Here is a 6,392-nt window from a genome sequence, read left to right on the forward strand (position 1 = left end):
TAATAAGGTGCTTCGGAAAAATGGTAGGATTGCGCGCTTACCAGATGCGCATGGATTATGCGCGTTAATATATCCACCTCAGGAACATAGGGTAGTGATGTATGGTAGGTGTATATAGGACATCCATCTAGGAATGGGCAGCTCTGCGGTCAATGGATGATGTCTGCTTAGCTCCAGAGGTCCCCTTTAGGATGGATAGGGTCAGCCACCTGTTTACAGGAATTCCCTTCCTCTGGATACTGGTTCAGACTTGATTTTCCTCTGAAGACGTGCTTGGCATGAAAGGCCTAAGGAAATCAAAACACTGTGAAGTCACGCCGCCGGAGCCACGTGTTGGTCTGGCAGCCATCTTAACTAATGCAGTGCACCCATTTTATCCTTTACTGTCATTTTCTGGATTTAAATAAATTAATTGATTTGACAATACTACACTATGGCACTTTTCTTATGACTTCTTTATGGAGCCTTTAAGCCTGCAGAACCTGTGGAAAGCATGAGTCTGAACCAGTATCCAGAGGAAGGGAATCCCTGGAAACAGGTGGCTGACCCTATCCATCCTAAATGGGACCTCTGGAGCTAAGCAGATATCATCCATTGACCGCAGAGCTGCCCATTCCTAGAGGGATGTTCCATATACACCTACCATACATCAATACCCTAAGTTCCTGAGGTGGATATATTAACATGCATAATTCATGCGCATCTGGTAAGCGCGCAATCCTACCATTTTTCCGAAGCACCTTTTTATTGATATTGGCATACTGCTGGATTTATCATATCTTTACAGACTGATCCATATTCAGTTTCTACCGCGATCATATCTTTATTTATCCTAGCGCTGCACTTTATTATTTATTATGTTTAAGGTTTTATTTGGTTACCTGAGTGTATCAGCTGCTATACAAGAGAGCGCTCACTACCATTATCAAGTTACATTAACTGCTTAAAAAATATCCACCTTAAAATATAAGCACACTTAGATTAAGTAAGTCCCCCACATGCTCTCCTTACAGCCCTAAGAATAATAACCAATGTAGCTCTCATTCCTTTATAAAGCTCTGCATTCCTTATAAAAGAAAAATCCATCCCACTCCAATCACTACATCTCAGAACCTATTAATACCTCACCCTCAAACTAATACTTTTTTATTTTGCATTTAAGGATAAATTATACCTGCTGAATTCTCAAGAAGAGAAACAAATACTATTTATTATAAACAAGAACCCAGCGTCCAAATTCATATTAAATCAAAAAGTCCTTTATCACTGTACATAGTAATTTATACTGTAAGTCCTTCCATTTTTCCAGGCTTCTCACCGTTAATATTTTAAATGCCCAATTCATGTGTGACAAAAACAGTGTGCTCCTCTTCCTCCTTTGATAGAGTGCTAACTCCTCATTCAAAAAATATAAACCGCATACGGTGCATTATCTTTTTAAATGCAATAAATCAAATATATATTACATTCACATAAAACACAAACTTTGTGACCAAGCCTGAGATTCTAGGCTTCATACTTCAGAAGATCTGGTCATCCAAGGAGAATTGTGCACTGATTGGTGGTCACAAAGTTTGTTAAGTGTGAGCACATTGGCACTATGTTCGTTGTATTGAAAATACTACACTATATGTTATTTAAATTTCTTTGGAGCGCAATATATCATGAAAGAAGAAGAATGAAAAATAAGTAATATACAAGATTCATCCCCCCTTTAATAAAGCGAGTATTTTTAATTGGAGGGTAAGAGTAGGAATTACAGATTTAGAATGATGGCACATGGTGGGAATATGGCACTATTATACGTAGAACTTTTATGTGAGTGTAATATATATTTGATTTATTGCATTTAAAAAAGATAATGCACTATATGCGGTTTATATTTTTTGCATGAGGAGTTAACACTCTATCAAAGGAGAAAGAGGAGCACACTGTTTTTGTGACACATGAATTGAACATTTAAAATATTAACAGTGAAAACCTTGGAAGAATGGAAAGATTTATAGTATGAATTTTTACATACTGTGATAAAGGACTTTTTGATTTAATATGAATTTGGACGCTGGGTTCTTGTTTATATTATAGCTTCCTAGGGGGGAAGTAATATCCTGGCGACTGGGAATTTTATTTCTTTTATTCATTTTAATTTGTATTTGTGGATATTTGGAGCTTAGGGATTGAGGTTTGTCCTGGGTTTGGATCTAACATACAGTAAATACTATTTATTGACAACTCCTTAAAGTGGTAATAATATAAGCTTATAATAAAACTTAAATGTGGGTAAAATTAATATCTCCTAAACGTGTACCATTTAGGAGATATTCTAGTGAGTGGAATCCGGTGACATCACAGGCGCATGCACTCTGAAGGAATGGTATATCTGAGCTGTGTGCCATGGTTGTAGCTCTCACGAGCATGCGGGAGTGATGTCATTGCAGCTTCGTCCATTCTAGTGCCTGCAGCTCGGAAACCTGGAAGGAAAACCGGGTGAAGATGGAAGCCTCTGAGCAGTGACAGCGTGCCGCTGGAAGGCTTCGTTCTCAAATAGGTATTTCATAATGTGCTACTATGCAATGCATACTAGCACATTATGACATTACCTTGCAGGGGAAAATCTTCATTTTTTTTTTTGCTACCACTTTAAAACTGTTTTTAAACCCAAACATTTCCCTTTGGCTTGGATATTTGGTTGACTATTTTATGTATGACTCTTTGACTCCTAGTCTTAGAGATTATACACTTTGGTACTTTTGGTAGCACAGTTCATAAAATGTAGATATGTATATAACCCCAGATATCATTCATCCTTTTAGTAATAGCAGTAGCTCGCTGTTGTTATCATGTTCCATATAACTCATGGTTTATAGAGTCTTAAAATTTCTATGTCTGGTCGAGGTTGCTTGTTGATGCATGGTCCTCTCAGAGCCACTGCACTCTATTGCAACAAAGCAAGACTAGCACATAGCCTGAGGCTACAACAGGGGTGGGGAGGGGAAACCACTAGAGAGAATGATGATAAAGGTGTACCTCGGTTTACAAACTTCTCGTTCTGCAGGACTTTTCGTATTGCGAAAGATTCGTAAAACGAAACACAGTTTCCCATAGCAATGCATTGAAATCTAAATAATCCATTCCAGAGGTCAGAAAAAAGTTTAAAAAAAGTCTTTTATCTGTTCAAAACTCTCTATAAAGTGCACTTTAAAAGCATAAATACTGTACAGGGACATGATTAAAAATTAATTTGTAAATGCATTGAAAACAAATTAATCCGTTCCTATTGCAAACAAAATTCGTAAACCGAGCCATTATTTTCAATGGATTTTCATTCATAAACTGAAAATTACGTTAACCAAGGCGTTCATAAACCGAGGTACGCCTGTATTCCCATTCTAATTTTAAATGCATGATCTGCTATCTCTACAGAAATTCTTCATTAGTACCCCAAACCATGCTTTTGGCTATGTGCTTGGAAATTGGCTGAAAAGGATTGGTCTGGTAAGGGTGTGCACAAAAATGAGAACTTAAGCAACACTGAAGTACAGTATATAGAGTTATATGGACTATGGTTGCCAAGGCCACCTACATACAACTCTCTTGATCTCTAGAGAAATTATCCTTTATTACCCCAAACAATTCTTTGGGCTGGGTGCTTGGAAACTTGCTGAAAAGAAGTGGTCAGCAAGGCTATGCAACAAAAAAGAGCTTTACCAGCTTTTAGGTATGTAGAGTTATGTGAAATATGATTGCTGAGACAGTGTGTGTATGGTATTTCACTAACCTTCAACAGTCTATCATGTTCAAAACAGAATTAATTTAATAGAATAGGTAGAAATGCCTTATGTAGATGGGTTATCAGATCCTATTAGGTTATCAGATAACTGCTTCTTTTGTATCTGGCCCATATGAGATCCATTCACTCTAACAACCTATAAAATTCTCCGGGAGATCAGCTATTTTTGGCCCTTCCCGTTCATTGCTTTCCAGAGTTTATACAGGGGGAAATAAAAAAGTGTTCCAGCTGCCACATGAGAGTGTATGATCACAGCACTGATTTTATGGAAAGGATGCTTTTCTTAGTATTAGCAGAGTATTTGGTGACCATGATGTTGGCAATGCATTGCATTTTTATCATACACAAATCTTTCCTGAAACCACAATTTCTCTGTACAGTGCATATATGCACTGTAGGACTGTTTCAGCCTACTTTGACTTGGATACAGTTTATCAATATTCACTTTGCCGAAGTCAGACCTAGACATGGTGGATTTTGATTGGTTCTTGTGATTTTCTGCATTTAAGGATTTGCACTTAACCAGTTCCACACTGCCTTAAAGCAGAAAAATTGCTACAGGGTGGCACAAGTGCACAAAATATACGTGATTTTGCAGTTCTGGGTAGGAGGTGCACGTCCTACCCGCGCTGCCATTTGCGGCCTTGACTATCAATCACTGGGTCCTGGCAAGTGATTACTTTCCTGCACCCAGGGATCGCTGGGTATCTCCGAGGGGGAGAGACCTGTGTATAAACAACACAGATCTTTCCCCTGTCAGCTCCTGCACACTGCTTTGTATGGCTCTGCATAGCAGAGCCATACAAATCAGTGTACTTACAGTGGAAAGCACTCACACAGCATACTGTGAAACAGCACACAGTTAACCCCATCTGCTAACCCCTTCCTGCCCAGTGTCATTAGTACAGTTTCAGTGCTTTTTATTAGCACTGATCACTGTATTGGTGTCACTGAGGATGTCAGTGACACTAAGTTAGTTCCCCACAGTGTCAGAGTACCTACCCACCACAGTCCCGCTATAAGTTGCTGATCGCTACCATTACTAGTATAAAAATAAAGTTAAAAAAATTCAGCCATATATAACGCCATTTGTAAATGCTATAACTCACATAAACCGATTAATTTACCTGTATTGGGATTTTTTAGGAAAGACGTGTAGCAGAATACATTTTGGCCTAAATTTATGACGAAATTTGATTTTTTAAATTTTTTTACTGGACATGTTTAATAGCAAAAAGTCAAAAATATTGTTTTTTTTTCAAAATTGTTGCATTTATTGTTTATAGTGCAAAAAAACAAAACAAATTCACAGGTGATCGAATAACACTGCAAGAAAGCTCTATTTGTGGGGGAAAAGGACGTAAATTAAATTTGGGTGTAGTGTTGCATGACCGCGCAATTGTCAGTTAAAGTAATCCAGCGACATAATGCAAAAAATAGCCTGGTCAGGAAGGGGGGTAAATCCTCTAGAGGGCAAGTGGTTAAAGTGTATCTAAAACAAAAACATTTATATATTGCAGCTTAACAGTGCTTAGATGAAATGACTGCATTTGTGTTTTTTTCTTCTGCTTTTTTTTTTATTTTTGCTTAGTAATCATGCAAATAACACGTCTTGCCCCTTCATGACTGCATTCATTTTTCTATTGTCTTTATGGGCACAGCCATGGCTGGCATTCAGGCTGGACATCAAACATGCTTGCCTTTGTTTATCTTCATTACATGGTGGTTTGATAAGACAAGCAGTTTACACAGTAAGGCTAAGGTTCTACAGTAGGTGCTCTCTTGTAAACTCATAGGAAGTGACAAGGACATTACAGATATTTTCTGCACTTACAAAAAATGTTATTAGCCTGAAAAGTGAAAATGAATACAGCCACTACCATTGATCTTGTTTTTTTTTAAATTCTTTAAGAGTTTGTGCTTAATAAATAAACCATAATACATTTAGGGTTGAATGATTCAGTATCTACAGCAGTTTACAAAAAGGATATACAGATTTCAGCTATGCAATGTTACAAATGTATTTTTTAACAACCATTTTACCTCAAATACGATGTTACATAATGATTTAATAGTCACAAATTTGTTTATAAATAAAACAATTCTCTATGTTCTGTTTGTATTATTGTATTATTTAAACCTGACCTCCAAGATAGCAACTACCAACATCTCAAATGTTCTGCTAATTCTCCTCATATTGGCATGATGTGTTTTTTTTATCATTAACATTGAAATCATTGCCAAAAAAAGCAAAACAAATGAAAATGTACCTGTGACAATGCCACTCCAATTTTATGGTATGGCCAGTCTCAGAGACAGGATACTATTTGGTGCTGCATGTAATTTTCAATCTCTTTTGTACCCCAAATAGAACTACATATCTCAACATGCTTTGGGATCATAGGGACAGTGGAAGGTGTTTATTGGGTTTGTCTGGGGTGGTCTCTGGGAACTTACCTCTATTGCCACCCCTGTTCCTGCACTGGGAGTGTATAAATTTGGACCCACAGATTTGTGAATATTACACACTACTCTTTCTATTTCTCTGATTATTCTACTCAAATTATGTGTGGCTTGGGAGAGAAGTAGATGATGGAAAGGG

Source organism: Staurois parvus, unplaced genomic scaffold (genome assembly GCF_062004578.1).
Source record: "Staurois parvus isolate SC_StPar_1 unplaced genomic scaffold, SC_StPar_1.0 ptg000652l, whole genome shotgun sequence".
Classification (NCBI taxonomy): domain Eukaryota; kingdom Metazoa; phylum Chordata; class Amphibia; order Anura; family Ranidae; genus Staurois; species Staurois parvus.